The following is a 17,712-nucleotide window of genomic DNA, read 5'->3' as shown; positions in this document are numbered from 1 at the left end:
TGAGAAAATTCGGCGCCTTCAATACAGCCGAAGATCCGATCTGATCAAAAAATTGATCCGATCTACCTCTCCTGGATAGATCTGCAACTTCGCCGATCTTCACCCCTTGCAAACCGCCAAACGAATTTGAGGCTTCCCGCAGATCCCCTTGAAGGAAGATTGGCGTGTCCTCAATCAGCGAGCGAAAAATCCCCTTTGTGTTGGCGCTTTCCCGAGCGAAAAATCCGCGCCAATTAAAAATCGGTTAGAGTATTTTTGCTAGCGCGATTTCCTCCTTAAATTCCGCGCCAATTGGATGTTCTGTCACTCTGGCACAATTAATCCCAACAAATCCGTGCTAATTCCCCCTCCTGGCGCTTCTGTCAGTGCAAAAAGCGCGCCATTATCCTCTCCACTCAGAAAAAAAAAAAAAAAAAAACAAATATATATATATATATATATATATATATATATATATATATATATATATATATATATATATATATATATATATATATATATATATATATGAGTCCGAGCCAGGTGTTCTGTAGTCCACCTGCTCAATTGAGCACAGAGCTCTTGTGTACACGCGGCCACAAAGGCACTTCAAGCCACAAAGGCAATTCTGCCACACAGGCAATTCTACCACACAGGTGACAAAAGATCAGGCTCACACAATCTGAGCTCTGATACCAGGATAAAATGTGAACAGAATTGAAAAGAAAGAGATGCAGCTCTCAGGTGTGGCCTGCACCTGGAGACTACACTCACCAAAACAGAGAGATCACTCTCGTACACTCTATTACTCATCAATGAAAGATTACATCATTAAATACAATACTAGGAAGTAGGAAGTTGCACCCAAACCCCTAAACTTTAGGAACTAATCCTAAACTAGGGAGAACGTTACAACAATGTAACCATTTTCTCCATTAATACAAAATAATATTAATTATTTTTAACTAAAAGGTTCCTTTTTTTCGACTCTTGTCACCCCTGTGGTCTTATATGGATGTGAAGTTTGGGGTTGCAGCATATCCAAAGAGTCATGGAGAAAGATTGAGATGGTTCAAAAGAAATTCATAACCTACAACCTTAAGATCAAGGGAAATACTCCCTATCCTATCCCCTGGATCGAAGTTGGCATGTCCTGTTTAGATATGTGATGTATAAAAAGAACCTTTACAACATGGAATCCAAGAGGCTCCCAAAAATTCATCATCATCATCACCACCACCACCATCACCACCACCACCATCACCACCACCACGCTATGCATTTTGTTGTGATCTTAATGATGGTTAGCTCATCCAAATGAGTAGTAATTATTAGCTAATCCAAATGAGGAGTAATTAGTAAAAGAGCTGAAAATTTTTCATACATTATAATTAGTTTATTGATTTATCATGGTTTATTATAATTATTTTTTATATTTTTAATGTAGATATATAATGATAATTGTGGAAAGTAAATTATATTGTTTTTTATTTTTTTTAATTATGTTTTGGAAAAAAATATATATATTAAATTGAATATTTTGTAAAATAAAAAATAAATTGTATTTTTTTAAATGCCTATTCAAAGATGACTATTTTTATTAGTTTTAAATTGAATTGTAAAATATAAAAATTACAATAAAAAATATAAAAATTACAATAAAAAATAAAAATTCGATTTTATTTACAAGCGTCTAATACCACATATCCAAAAACCATAACTTATTTCAAAATCTATTTTATTTTAATTATTTTTTACAATATTTTTTTAACTTAAAACTTAATACTTACAATATAACAGGATTTTTAACATAGATATTATTAACTTGTAAATGGACTTTGTTAAAATACCATGTGTAAGTATAGTGGATATTATTAACTTGTGGATGGACTTTGTTAAAATACCATGGGTAAGTATGGTGGCTTATCAATACCACTTGTCCAAAAACCATAACTCATTTCAAAGTCAAAATATTTGATAAAAATTTTATTTTAATTTTATTGTATAACATTTTTATATTCACTAAGTTATTAACTAGATATGTACATAATCTCTAGCCATGTGTCTATTGTCAATCTATAATATGAATGATTATTTTTTTTTTATTTAAAAGAAAATTTGATAGGTATAAATTTAATCCAAAATAAATTATATATGAACTCTTAAAAAACTCATAAAACCATAACACACAGATTTAACGTGGTTCACCCAACCAATCTGGGCTACGTCCACCAGAACAGAGGCATCGACAATCTTATTATTCAAAGGAGATTACAACAAATCTAATAATTCACACATGCTCTCAGCTCTCCCCTATTTCCTCTAATTTCTCTACACACTCTTACAATCCTTTACGGATTACATTTCTATATAGCTGGAGCATAAAATTGAATCATAAATTCCCTCACAACAAATATAGGATGCATTAACTCCTCCTCAAAAAATATTGGAGCTAATATAGCAACTAATCCTATTGTTGTCACATACATGAGATTTCTGCCCAATTTAATAAAAACGAAAATCTCAACAATCTTCACCTTGAAAAAAATTAGCTTGATGCCTTGTTCATTTATTATTTTTATCTTTTATGCAAGCCAAGAGAAGCCAAACACCAACGCAACTTCTCTAACAAAACTGGTTTCGTGAACATGTCTGCACAGTTTTCCTTCGTATGCACCTTTTCAAGAGAAACACCCCTTCCAGTGATAACCTGTCTTACAAAATGGTACTTGATTGGTATATGCTTTGATTTACTATGATAGGCTAGATTCTTAGCCAAATGAATTGCACTTTGACTGTCACAAAATAACTTGATGTTGTCCTGCAACCTACCAAACTCACCATTCAAACCTTTCAACCAAACCGCTTCTTTGCAAGCATGTGAAGCAGCTATGTATTCTGCTTCAGTAGTGGATAAAGCAACAATTATGTAGCTTTGACATCCAGCTAATAGCTCCACCTGCAAGAGTAAAGACATACCCTGAAGTTGACCTTCTCTTATCCAAATCACCTGCAAAATCAGAATCAACATATCCACAAACAAATTCACTACTTTTATTATAAGTGATACAATAATCACTTGTGCCTCTCAAATACCAAAGCACCCATTTCACTGCTGACGAGTGTTCTTTTCCTAGATTTGCCATATACCTGCTGACAACCCCAACTGCATGTGAAATATCTGGTCGAGTACAAACCATCGCATACATCAAACATCCTACTACATTGGCATACAGAATTCAAGACATATAATCCTTTTCTTCATCTGTATTAGGACATAAACTGGAAGAAAGCTTAAAATGGGAAGCTAAAGGGATTGACATAGGCTTCACATTGTTCATACCAAACCTCAAGAGTATTTTCTCAACATACTTCTATTGTGATAGCCACAGCTTACCATTGCTCCTATCTCTGAAGATCTCCATGCCCAAAATCTGTCTTGCTGCTCCCAGATCTTTCATATCAAATGTCCTTGCCATCTGAGCCTTCAACCTGTTGATCTCCACTATGCTTTTGCTTGCTAAAAGCATATCGTCAACATATAACACTAAGATAATGAACATGCCATCATTTAATTCCTTAAAATAAACACAATGATCATATTCACTTCTTATATATTTCTGACTCAACATGAAAGAATCAAACTTCTTGTACCATTGCCGAGGCGACTGCTTCAAACCATACAATGATTTCTTGAGCCTCCAGACAAATTTCTTATTGCGATGCTGAACAAACCCTTCCGGTTGTTCCATATAAATTTCCTCATCTAAGTCTTCATGTAAAAATGCAGTCTTAACATCTAGTTGCTGCAATTCTAAATCAAGCAAAGCGACTGATGCTGACACAATTCTAATTGAAACTATTTTAACAACTGGCGAAAAAATATCATGAAAGTCAATGCCTGCTTTCTGAGAAAAACCTTTTGCGAGTAGCCTTGCTTTGTACCTGTCCTCAGTATCATTCACACCCCGTTTCAACTTGAAAACCCATTTACATCCCACAGTTTTCCTGTCTTTCGAAAGTTCAACCAGATCCCATGTGCCATTCTTGTGTAATGCCATCATCTCGTCCTTCATAGCTTCTTTCCACTTGTCACTTTTCAAACCTTCTACAGCTTCCTGATAACACAAAGGTTCATCATCGTTAGCAGTTAAAGCAACTGAAGTAACATAATCATCATACATTCTAGGAGGACGTTTAATTCTCGTGGACCTCCTTAAAGATGTTTCTGGTGCTTCCACAATTGGCTGACTACCCTCTGTAGGAACTTCTTCATGACCAGCATCTGAGACCTATTCATGCTCTACATCTGAACCCTGTTCATGATCTGAATCTGAAACTTGTTCATGACTAGTATCTGAACTATGGTCATCATGACTATCATTAGAAGTGCTTTCAAACTGAATGTGCTAAAAATCAGATAGATCATCCTGTTTCAATCTATTATCTACATCTAACTGTACAAGAGAGGATTCATTAAACTTTACATCTCTGTTGATGATGATCTTGCGGGTAGTAGGATCCCATAATCTATATCCCTTTGTTCCATCACCATATCCAACAGAGATATACTGTTTTGACTTTGGATCTAATTTAGTTCGCTGATGTTTAGGCACTAGAGCATATGCATCAGAACCAAACACTCTGATTTTAGAATAATCACAAGGGTGACATTTCCATACCTCTTGAGGAATCTTGCAACCTATCGCTGTGGATGGTGATCGATTTATCACATAACAAGTTGTAGCCACCGCTTTCGTCCATAATTCCTTCTGCAAACCAGCGTTACTCAGCATACTCCTTTCTCTCTCTAAAAGAGTCCTATTCATGCGTTCTGCAACTCCATTTTGCTGAGGAGTATAAACAGTGGTCTTATGTCTCTCGATCCCTGCATCTTTGCAATAGTTTTCAAACTCCTTGGAAGTAAACTCACCACCATTGTCAGTTCTTAAACATTTTATAGTTCTACCAGTGATGTTTTCTACCAATGCTCTAAACTGTTTGAAAATTGTAAAAACATCAGACTTCCTTTTCAACATGTAGACCCACACTTTCCTAGAGAAATCATCAATAAACGATACAAAATATGACGAGCCACCATATGAAGTTGTAGGGGCTGGACCCCAAACATCTGAATGGATATAATCAAGTATTCCTTTACTAGTATGTTTGCCTGTTTTAAACTTTTGCTTACTTTGTTTTCCAAACAGACAATGTTTACAGAAATCTAACTTTCTAGACTTTAGATTAGGAAGTAACTTGCGATCAGCCAAAAATTTTAACCCTCTTTCGCTCATATGGCCCAACCTTTGATGCCATAAGCGAATGGAACTACTGTCATGTTCAGACACTGTAGACACATGATCTGACCCTGTTCTTCCTTCTAACTGAAATAGATTTCCTACCTTCTTAGCTTTCATTACTAGTAAAATACCTTTGTAAATTTTCATTACTCCATCTTGATTTACAGTTTTATATCCATTTGTGTCAAGTGCTCCTAGTGAAATTATATTTTTCCTTAAATCTGGTACATGTCTTACATTAGTTAACATTTTGGTTGTCCCATCAAACATTTTCAGCTGTATACTCCCTATTCCCACAATGTTACATGTGAAATCATTACCCATGTACACGACTCCATCATTAATTGATCTATACATATTAAACCATTCTTTATGAATACATATGTGGTTTGATGCACCAGAATCTAACAGCCAATGTTGATCATGATTTGACAAATTAACTGATAACACTTCATCACTCATACCTGAACCAGATGCTGAACCTGTATCTGTCATGTTTGCTTCTTACTTCGCTGTCGAAGAGTCGTCTTTGGATGCTTGCTGTCTCTTCCAACAGTCCTTCTTCAAATGTCCCGATTTGCCACAAAACCATCACTTTACCTTACTCTTCTTCCCTTTCGATTTTGATCGCGAGTCGCTGTGCTTACCTGAGTGTCTTTCTCTAGAACGACCTCTAGCCATCATTGCCTCTGATGTAGAGGTGTCGGCATTTGACCTCTTCCTTGTCTCTTCAAACAACAAAGCTCCAACAACATCATCAAATTCAATGGTTTCTGATGAACTAAGACTTATAGAAGTAAAAAAATGATCCCATGACTCGAGAAACGAGCACAATAAAGTTATAGCTTTATCTTCTGATTCAAATGTTACTTATATACTTTCTAATTGCACCATGAGAGTATTAAAGACATTTAAATGATCAGCAATAGCTGTACATTCCTTCATGCGCAAACTGTACAATTGTCGCTTCAGAAGAATCCTATTGGTCAAGGAATTTGTCATGTACAGCTTCTCCAGCTTTGTCCACAAACCAGCAGCAGCTTTCTCTGACACGATGTTAAATAAAACATCATCCGCCAAACACAGTCGAATACTGCTCAGAGCTCTTCCATCCATTTCATTCCATTCATCATCTGTCATGGGGTAAGGTTGTTTGGCTCTTCCCAACAGCGCCTTTGCCACGCCTTGTTGCACAAGCAAATCGTGCATCTTCACTTTCCAGATCTCGAAGTTATTTTTGTCATTAAACTTCTCGATCTCAAAACGAGCACTTTGAGTTTTTGCCATGTTGTATCAAACAAACAATCTCCAATTCCAAATTAAAAAATGCCTCTGTCGTACTGTGTAATCACAATTTTAAAAGAAAAAACAAAAAATTGCAAGTTTACTAGAGGAAAAATCTACCGGGTGCTCCTAGACAGCGAAAAAAACACACCTAAAACACATTCACTACCTGGCGCTCTGCTGACAGTCGATCAACCGCGCCAGAACAAAATCCGTATAAGTGTCGCAAAATTGGCGCGCTTAATCCCTTCGATTCCATGCCAATCTGAGCGTTGGATCTCTGGCGCGAGTATCAGATTCGGATCCACGCCAATTGGCGCGTCTGTTAAAAAATAAAACGCGCCAACCCGTTCATTGCTAAAATTGGCGCGACTGTCTCTGCTAAAACCGCGCCAATCGCTGAAACTCCACCTTCAGTCGATCTCTCACGCGCACCAGCTCCATAACCAACGACTTGTAGATTATGGGCCCTCCATGCTCCGCTCCGCTACTCTGATACCACTTGTTAGACTAAACAAAGCGCAGCTGAAATAATAGAAACATACATAGCACAAAACAAAAAACTCATAAAACCATAACACACAGATTTAACGTGGTTCACCCAACCAATCTGGGCTACGTCCACCAGAACAGAGGCATCAGCAATATTATTATTCAAAAGAGATTACAACAAATCTAATAATTCACACATGCTCTCAGCTCTCCCCTATTTCCTCTATTTTCTCTACACACTCTTACAATCCTTTACGGATTACATTTCTATATAGCTTGAGCATAAAACTGAATCATAAATTCCCTCACAACAAATATAGGATGCATTAACTCCTCCTCAAAAAATACTGGAGCTAATATAGCAACTAATCCTATTGTTGTCACATACATGAGATTTCTGCCCAATTTAATAAAACCGAAAATCTCAACAACATGAATTATAGGGAAGTCATGGAGTAGGAAATGAATAATATACATGCTCAATGGCAAAGGTCAAAGTGACACTAAGAGATTCATGTTTTATTAGTTCCGTTGTGGTTTGATAGTTGGCACAGGTACCTTTATTGTAACAAGTCACAGATTTTTATTTAAAATGGCAATATACAAGTTAAATAATTATTAACATTGTGGTTATTTATGTTAGTGCTCATAAAATGTTTTCAGTATGAAAAAATATACTTTTATTAAAATTATGTGTGTTACATATCTAATTAAAAGTAGCGATAACTTCCCCGGATGCGGGTGATTAAATGTTCGAAGGACATTCGGGCGGCGTTTCATGTGGGCATCTGTCAGCTCGCATACGCCACGAGTAAGTTCACTTGGGAAGGGGAACGGGCCTGCATAACCACATTAATGCGGCCATTATGGTGTTCATCTGCCGTCATTATCGCCACGTCTTGCTGCTCCTTAAACGCTCATCGCATTCCAGCTCCAATGCATTCCGCCGTCAAGGTTTCACCTGCAGTTCTGGGCGTTTCTTTGCATCCCGTTGCAGGGGTTCACAGCACTGTTAGTGTGCAGAGATTGTATGGTTATTGGGAGGTTCTACAATTACCCAGCGCACAGCAAGCCAACATGCGGCGTGAAAGAGTCAGGCTATTGAGCAGAAGGGGGGCCTCTGGTGGTCGAGCTGTCTCATAGCGCTCCTCCGACACTCTGGAACCTGAACGGCGAAGTCCTCCGTCAACGAGGAGTGGCAGAGGAAGGGGTCACGGTAGATCAGGAGAGGTGGTAAGTGAGCTTGTCGCTCACCAGACAGCGCAGTATCGCTTCCCTTGCTCATTCGACAACGCCATTTTTATTATTTCTGTCTCCATTGAAAAGCTTGAAGACAACAGCAATTTGGGAGCGGCCCAAGCTGTTGAACCTGTGGAGCAGAGAATTGCAAACCCGGAGGAGCGCCTGCGCTCAGTCTCGGAGGATGCTTCGTCGCCAATTCTGGCAAACCCCGCTGGCCCAGGTGTGTCCGTGCGTGGCGATCCCACCGGCTCGGTTGCTCCTCATTCGGACTCGGAGGACCTTCTTCGGTACGAGTGTCTGGTTGTTGAGGAGCCCTATACCACAGATGATGACTAGCCTAGCTTATTCTGGTTTTGTTGCTATGTTTTGGCTCCGGTTCTTGCAAGTTAATGTGTCGTTTCTACATATATCAGTTGTTTCTGTCTGTCTCTGGGCAGGGTCTGTCCATGTTTCTGTCAGTCTCAGGGTGCTGTCTGTCAAAATGTACTGGTCTGGTCACTATGGAAAACTGTAATGTGTCGGAGAACTGCACTGATCTTATGTGTTTTTGTAAAATGCCATCGTCAGGCTGAACTCTCAAGGCCACTGCCTCGCTGTAACTTTTTGTATCCATAATAGAATTAGTCTTATTGAGAAAAAAAAAAAAAAAAGTAGCGATAACTTTATTTTTAATATTGATAATTTAAATATATGGGAAGTGTAAGTAAATTCTAATTTAATATTATGTAATTTACTATTATTTTAACAAATTAAAATGATATATAGAAGTTAAATTAATAAAAGATATATATCATAAATAAGAAGATTGGATATTTTAAATTTTAATTAATTAATAATATATATAAATTAAATGGTTGATGAGAAATATGAATAACTTTAATCTTAAGAAATTAAAATGATATATAAAATTAAATTAATAAATGATATATAAATTAAATAATCAATACAAAATATGGATATTTTTAAATTTAATATTAGTAATTTAAATACTTATTTTAAAATTTGAAATGAAGGTAGTTTCAAATTGAATATTATTTTAGTAAATGTTTTATAACTTAGATTAATTGGTTTGGACAATATGAATATTTTTAAATTTAATATATTTAATTTAAATATTTATTTTAAAATGGGAAATAAAGTTTATGGGGTCTTGGATAGATGGTGATCCGGTGCTATGCTAAGAGACGCCTTGATGTGAAGTCACTAGTTCAATTCTCCTCTTTGATCGACGTGAAATATTGGACATGATGAAGATGTTGTCTTGCAAGCTTACAAAAAAAATGGAAATGAAAGTAATTTTAAATTAAATTAAATTAATTGGTTCAAGCATGCAATAAGACATTTTATCCTTGTTATTTTGGTATGAATAATTTACCATGTTTATGAGAAATATGGGTGTTCTTTAATATGTTTTTACAAGTATAAGATATATTAAAAAAATCAAATTGATTTAAACAAATACATTATATAGTGGCAAAACAATTACTAGTATAAATGAAAAATAAATAAAATGTTAATAAATAATTACATCAAAGATGTTTTATAAGGGAGAGTCCCATCACGATTTTTCATTATCGGTCTAGAGCTTATAGAAAAAAGGAACATGTTAATTTCTTTTCTTAGTAGGGCATCACAATAGCATGATTAAAGGCCTGCGGGTAAAGTTATCCATAATTGAACAAAAGTTTAGGGCAAACTAGGTTTGACCTCTGGATACTAGGTCTGAGCTATACATGTGGCTCTAACTTGATCTTAGATTCCATTACATACTTTGGTTTTTTATCTCATGTATGAAGTTTGCATGCTATAGATAGTATGTATTGTAGGGTATAGGGAACCTCTTAGTCTATTTCCTTTAATTGAGTATATACATGCTTGAACTCTCAATTTAATGTGATAAGCATGCATTCACTGTGGATCCCAATAAGTAGGTGTCAAAGTAAAGCTCTGGCTTCCAAGCAATGGATTCATTTATTTCTTTGAAGCTGAACCCGAAGTCTATACCACATAATTTATGCAAGAAAGATTCTTACAATTTTAGTGTATCTATAAAAAGAAAGGTCGTCGAAGAAGTAGATTCAACAAAAATCACTCCAAACGAGGCCAAAGTCTCCTAGCTACCCATTGAATTTAGAATCTCGCAACACACTACTAGACTTGATGTCTTTGTGGGTCACCATTTTCTCCAACTGTTTGTGGAGATACAACAATCCAACAGATACACCCTTTAGGATTATGTATTATTGAGGCCACCAAAAAAACGTCAATAGACTTCCAAATATGAGTTTATCTAGGATGTCATTGGGCATGTAACTGTAAACTATGAATAATTACTTCTTCCTCCTTCACCACCCCTATAGATGTACCAATTTTTGGTGTTGCATGTCCACCATGGTAAGTATCTCTGGCACAAATCCATTCATTCCCTCCATGAACTCATTTATTATGTGTTTCATTGCAACTTCCTAGACACTACCTAGTAGAATACCCCTATAAACATGGTTGAACCCCCCTTGGCCCAAACTATTTTCATCGCTAAATCCTTTCATGGAGTTGCTTATATCTTTGTAAGCAAATCTATGGGGCTAGAACTACTCCCATTCTTCAATCTTCCCTCTGTATTTTTCTCTATTAAAAAACACAACTACAACCACCAACGAGATGATAATTAGAGAAATCACTATAATGCCACCTATGAATCCCCCTTTCAGATGCTTGTAATTCATGACAGCAAAATAAATAAAATGTGGAATATTGAGGTGGGGTGTTGTGTATTTAGTGGTGAAGATCCACACCAGTGGTCTTCGAAGTATTTGTTCCTTGTAGCTACTGAAAAGACACATATCGATTCTCCTAGCTATGAGGGACTTCTGTGGTCTAGGAAATTCGACCAACACTATGCTAATGTTGAGCTAGCTTTGAAGATGGTAATAATAGATGTAGGAATGTATGTTGTGTTCACTCTTGAGGTTTAGTACCCAGAAATCCTCCCATTTCCAATAGTTGATAGACATTGGCTTAATCAAGACGAGGTTGTTGATTGTTGGAAAGGAAGAGGAGCTTAAACACAAATTTCAGACACAAAACACATGAGCTGCGACTCTTCTATTGATCACACAAAAACTTAATAATTACAATGAACCTGATGAAGGGTATTTAATATTTTCCAACTAGCGACTCGCCTAACATAATTTGACATGCAACCACACACTTTAACTTCGATCATGACTTAACTCGACTTGACTCAACGCTCAGTTAGCTGACTCTCTAAATTTAGCCAACTACTCATGTGAGAGTAATTAGGTTATTTTAACGCTCCCCCTTAATTACGACCGCTAAACTAGGACATGACTCATGTAAACTCAAACATGCCTGCTAGTCTATGTCACAGCTAGGCTTACAACACCCAAGTTTCTTCTATGAAACTCAAACACATATTTTGCTAATGACTTAGTAAATATATCAACCAATTGATCACTATACTTACAAGGCTTCAAGAGAAATTATCCATTGCTCACAAGTTCTCTAATAAAATGATATCTAGTATCAATATGCTTGCTCTTTTGATGAAACACACTATTCTTGGATAGTGTAATCGCTGAGGTGTTGCCATAATATATTGCTATTTTTCCTTGTTGTTTCTGCTTTAGTCCACTAAATACTCTTCTTAACCACATTGCTTCACATGCTGTTGATGTTGCTGCTACATATTCTTCTTTTGCTGAGGATAGTGTCATAATAGGCTTCTTCTTAGATGCCCATGAAACCACACCTGAACCAAGATGGAACACATAACCAGAAGTGCTCTTCCTATTATCCAAACTACTTGCAAAATCACTACCTGTGTACCTAATCAAATCCTTATTTTATGTGCTTGCATACATTATGCCACAATCTCTAGTTCCCGCTATGTATCTCAAAATTCTTTTTCCTGCACTCCAATGTGTGTCTTTTGGAGTCTCCATAAACCTGTAAATCAAAATCACACCTTTCATAATATCTGGTCTTATAGTTGTGAGATACATGAGGCTACCAACCAATCTTTTGAATAGAGTTGGATTGACATCTGATCCTTCATCATCCTTACTTAACTTTGTACCTGTTGCAATTGGTATAGGGATGGGTTTGTAATTCTCCATCCTAAAACTGAGAGGGGGGTGAATCAGTATTATTAAGTCAAATATTTTTCATTCCACAATCAGATTTGTATACACTACTTCAGTTAGTGAAAACTGCGTATATACACTACTGTAATTAAGGAAACTAGTGTATAACTTGCAGACTGGTAATTTAATTTATTCTTCAGATATTGATCATTAATATGTGCATCAGAACTATATAAACAGAAACCAGGTACAATAAAACAGAGTAGAAAATCACACACAAGAACACAAGATATAAGGTGGAAACCCAATGTGGGTGAAAACCACCTGCTGCAATTCATCTCTATATTCTTTTAATAAGAAACTTATTTTTACAATGGTTCTGTACTGGTGCAATCTTATACCAGTACACAGGCTTCTACCTGCAAAAGGCTACAACCTTCTCTCATTTTCTAGCTTCTCCTGGAAGGGAGCTACAACCCCCTTTGTTCTTGTACTAGCTGAAGTACTAGTATGTAGGTGCTGACCTACAGAAGGCTACAACCTTCTCTTTTCTTCCAGGGACCACGTTTCATAAATTTTCAGATTGGATCCATCTATGACAAAACATAAAATACATCTGCATCAACCAATCTCCTTTGATTCAATCAAAATTGAATCAAACAATTACTTCTCTGAATGTTGTAACCAGAATACATTAATAGTAACCAGAAACCAATCCTGAACCCAGAACACTGCAGCAATAAACAGAAGTAGCTAAAACATATTTCATGAGACGTATGCTACTTTAGTATGTATAAACTGCGTGCATACGCTTCTGTATTAAGGCCAACCTGCGTATACGCTGTTTTGACTTACTGAACTAGCGTGTATACGTGCATCTGCTGTGTCGAACCTACGTACAGATCTATAAAAGATAATTTACCCTTTTCACTTATTCAGACATTAGTTATACCCAGATTATCAGATTTATAGATCAAGTCATGCGCCAAATATAACAGATCAAAATCACACAAAGATACTACTATTCAAGCCTTAAGATCTTGACCCATCAATAGAACTTATCCTTCTTCTAGCACTCAGGTTCCTCCTTGGTTCAGATCTAGCTATGCACCATAACCTAATGACCAGTATTCTAGATCTTGCTCTTCATAAGATATTCAATGCTTGAGTGAATGCCTTTGCCTAATGATCTCTTCCCCCTTTTATAGTCTTAGGCCTTACTCAATACCATGGTCCAAAACCATAGAGAATCAATACCATGGACCTAATACCTGGGTTCAACACTTCGGACGAGATACCATGGTCCAAAACCATAGGTCCAAATACCAAGGACTAAATACCATGAACCAAAAAATAAGTTTTCCTACATGTACGCGCTTTTCCTTACATGAAAGTGCGTGCATACGTATACATGTCTTTTGATCGGTGATCCCGCGTGTATATGCGACTTGGTTAAGAGGAACCTGCATATATCTCTTTTTCCTTCATTCTGAGAGCCTGAACTGTGATCTATCATCTGAGTGAGTTGCCATCAAGGACAACACCTGTGTCATAGTGCCAAACCTGTGTCATAATGCCAAAAATCTCCCCTTTTGGACTTAATGGCAACCCCAAGTCACTCAAAGTCATTCTCCCCCTTTTTCATCAAGGGAAAAGGGTTATGCTCCCCCTGAGTACATGCTGAAATCTTTGCTCTGTTGTGTTGTCCATGCTCCCCCTGACTGTAGGCAAGGTCTACAAGAAGAAACATGACTTTATACATCATAATTTACCTTCCTATCATCAAAGACTCATACATACATCCATCTCCCAACCAAGTGGGTATTCACTCATCCACCCAACCAAGTGGGGATACACTAAAAGTTTACACATGATTAAACAAGAACATTACATCATCCATCCCAGGCATAGTGGGGAAACCAACATAGGTCGTTACATGACCTTGATAATAAAAGAAATACATGACATAGAGACTAAATATTTAAGACAAGAATATGGTAGTCATCAGCAACTAACATCAGCAGCATCTGTCAATCATCATTCAGACCGACAACCATAATCTCCCTCTGCACCTGTTCCACCTAAAACAATAACAGTTGTGAAATTGAACCAAGATCTTTTAAGATAATGCCAACAATGCATTATTAGAATTATATGCTCCCCTTGAACCTATGCCAGATGGTCTCTGTCAGACCCATATCAAACTCTTTTCATGCTGAGTTTGGCCCCACTATTTGTCTTCAAACCAAAATATATGCGACTGTGTCCATAGACTCCTGCGTATGTACGCGGATACACTTCATGAAACTCGCGTACAACCAATGTTCTCTTTAACAGATAATTTCAACAGCAAGATGATGCATCAACTACTCCCAGATTCTGTCTGAGGTATTCAAATGTCTCCCTGGGCAGTGGTTTGGTGAATATATCAACAACCTATTCCTTGGAGGGAACATCTTCCAATTTGACCTTTTGTTCAAGCACTTGTTCCCAGAGAAAATGATATTTGATACGTATGTGCTTGGTCTTTGAATGCATGATTGGATTCTTTGAAATACTGATTAGACTTGTATTATCACAAAAAATGGAGATAGGTGGAGTACAAGTAATTTGAATGTCTTGCAATGTTTGCATCATCCAAGGGAGTTATGTGCAGCAAGATGCAGCAGCCACATATTCTGCTTCAGCTGTAGATAATGCAATTGAGCTTTGTTTCTTACTGAACCAAGATACTAATCTGGAACCCATAAATAATGCACCACCACTAGTGCTTTTTCTATCATCCACGCTTCCTGCCCAATCTGCATCTGTATATGCATGAAGTGCGAGATCTATATCTCTAAGATACCATAAGCCATAATTTTGAGTTCCTTGAAGATACTTGAAAATTCTTTTGACTGCCTAAAGATGAGTTTCCTTTGGATTTGCCTGAAATATTCTGACTATTCCAACTGCATGCATGATGTCTGGTCGGGTACCTATTAGATAGAGCAGACTTCCAATCATTGATCTATAGGTTGGTTGATGCACTGCTGCTGATTCATCATTTGCGCTGAGGCTGCATCTTGTTACCATAGGGGTACATACTGGTTTCAAATCCTCCATCCCATATTTCTTCAAGATCTACTTGAGGTACTTGGTTTGTGATAGAAAGATACCATCTTTGTTTTGTTGGACTTGTAAACCAAGAAAATATGTGAGCTCACCAAGTAAGGACATTTCAAATTCTTTCTGCATCACCAAAGCGAAGTTTTGACTCATGGCTTCTTCATTGCTACCAAAGATGATATCATCAACATACACAACAAGTATTAGCAATTTATCATTATCAATTTTTATATATAGATTGCTATTTGTTGATCCTTTTGAAAAACTTTGTTGATGGAGGTACTTATTCAAATGATAATACCAAGCCCTTGGAGCCTGTTTAAGGCCATAGAGAGCCTTTTTGAGTCTGCATACAAGTTTTGGATCATTCCCAAGGATGAATCCATCTGGTTGCTCAATGTACACTTCTTCTTCTAAGTCTCCATTTAGAAAAGCAGATTTCACATCCATTTGATATACTTTGAACTCCTGAAAGCTAGAAAGAGCAAGGAACATTCTTATGGCATCAAGTCTAGCAACTAGTGCAAAAGTTTCTTCAAAGTCTATGCCTTCTTGTTGAGCATACCCTTTACAAACAAGTCTGGCCTTGTTTCTAATAACATCTCCATTTTCATTTAGCTTGTTTCTGAATATCCATTTTGTCTCTATGACATTCTTATCATTTGGTCTAGGAACCAACTCCCAAGTGTTATTCTTTTCAATCTGCTCAAGTTCTTCATTCATGGCCTTGACCCAGCATTCATCTTTGCATGCTTCACTTACATTTCGTGGTTCAATGGAGGAGAGCAATGCTAGATAGCTTGAAGCTTCTAAAATAGTTCTTCTTGTTTGTACACCTGCCTCTTTCTGCCCCAAAATTTGAGTCTCTGGATGATTCTTCTGGACGTATCTGGATGGAGTCTTTTCTTCTACCCTTATCTATTCTTCTGGTGCCTCATAGGTTTCTTCTTCATCATTAGTCTGATTTGATGTTGAAGGATAGTCCTCATCATCTTCGAAATCTTCGGATTTTACCTGCTTTGGATTGTTTCCTGCTTCATCAACGACTACATCAATACTTTCAATAATTTTTCCAAGTCTTTTGTTGTAACACTTATATCCTTTACTTCGAGAAGAGTAACCAAGGAGAATGCCTCCGTCTGCTCTAGGTTCAAAATTCCCAAGGTTTTCATTAGTCCTTTTGATGTAACATTTGCTTCCAAAAATTTTGAAGTATTTTACAGTAGGAGTCTTACCATACCAAATTTCATTACGAGTTTGAGTGTTGTTTACCCGGACATTTGTTTTGTTGAGAATAGTAATGACAGAAAATGAAGCTTCACCCCAGAAGGTTGCAAGAGTTCTAGACTCATCAAGCATAACACGAGCCATTTGTTGAACCGTTCTGTTCATCCTTTCCACTACTCCATTTTGTTGAGGAGTCCTTGTAGTAGAGAATTCTCTTCTTATTCCATGTTCTTCACAAAAATCGAAAGATTCATATTAGGTAAATTCCCCTCCTCGATCAGACATGAGGCATTTGATTTTGCGATCTGATTCGTTTTCAACCAAGGCTTTGAATTCTTTGAACTTTTCGAAGGCTTCGTCTTTATGCTTCAGAAGTCCTATCCAACACATCCTGGAAAAGTCGTTAATGAACAATATGAAGTATTCCTCTCCTCAAGGTGGCTTTTTCCTTGATGGACCACATAAATCAATATGGACAAGTTCAAGTGGCTTACTAGATGATCCTTCCTTCTCAGGGAAATTAGTTCTGGTTTTCTTACCAAACTGACATGATTTGCATATTGTATTGTCTAGAATTCTAATGTCAAGGAGATCGCGAACCGCCTGATATTTGCATGCTTTCCTTATCTGAAAGAAGCTTAGATGCCCCAATCTTCTGTGCCATAGCCAGTGTTCATCATTCTTGCTTAGATAGCATTGTTGTTGTCCTCCTTTGAGTATGTATAAATTATTTGGAGTTCTTATGCCTTTGATTATTGTTTCTCCTGTATCAAGCTCGTGAAAAATACATTCATTTGATCAAAATATTACCTCATTTCCTTGATCACACATTTGACTGACACTCAATATATTATGTTTTAAGCCATCAACATACATAACATTTCCAGCTTTGACTTTTTCTTTCAAAATAACAAAACCTTTACCTTTTATGAGAGTAGGGGTTTCATTTCCAAATGAGACCTTCCTTTCCT

This window comes from Pinus tabuliformis, chromosome 3_2 (assembly GCF_031772625.1).
Source record: "Pinus tabuliformis cultivar Carrire ecotype Pingquan chromosome 3_2, CPIR1, whole genome shotgun sequence".
Taxonomy (NCBI): Eukaryota; Viridiplantae; Streptophyta; class Pinopsida; order Pinales; family Pinaceae; genus Pinus; species Pinus tabuliformis.
This window is presented reverse-complemented; position numbering follows the sequence as displayed.